Below are 586 nucleotides of genomic sequence, written 5' to 3'. Positions count from 1 at the left end.
GCCGGGGCTGGGGGGGGGGAGGTGAGCCCAGCCCCTGCTGAGGGCTCTGCCCTGGAGCTGCAGGGAGGTGGTGCTGGGTGCCAACCTTCACGCCAGATCCACGTCACGGGTGCATGGCACCGTGTGCTGCCTCACTGCGAGCAGGGCTGTGCCCCACCACCCCGTGCAGCCCGGCGTGGGATGCGCTGTGCGAAGGGCCGGGCTCTGTCTCTGTCCCCAGGCTCTGCCTAATGCCAGCACCGTGGAAGGAGCCTGCTCTGGGCGCGTCTGGGTACCTGCACCACCATCGGCGCTGGGTGTCAGCTCGGTTCCTTCTCGCAGAGAGAGCCACGGGGCTGCTAGGCAGGGCGACAGCACTGATGGGGGGGGTCTTCAGGCAGCAGCGTGGTGCACCAGCAGCTACCTCACCTTTTGGCAGCAGCGGCCAGTGCCCCGGGCTGGAACATCCTGCATGCAGCACAGTGCTGTCGGTTCCGGTGCCTTCACTCTATGAGTCACGGAATTTGGCTGGGGGTGCCTCGCTGCCGCTCAGCGCTGTCTGCAGCGCCCGGCCCAGCGCACGCCGCCGTTTGACCTCGGCACCACG

Source organism: Egretta garzetta, unplaced genomic scaffold, assembly GCF_000687185.1.
Source record: "Egretta garzetta isolate BGI_Z169 unplaced genomic scaffold, ASM68718v1 scaffold1193, whole genome shotgun sequence".
In the NCBI taxonomy this organism is placed as follows: Eukaryota; Metazoa; Chordata; class Aves; order Pelecaniformes; family Ardeidae; genus Egretta; species Egretta garzetta.
The sequence above is the reverse complement of the archived record's forward strand: the minus strand, read 5'-3'. Positions refer to the sequence as shown.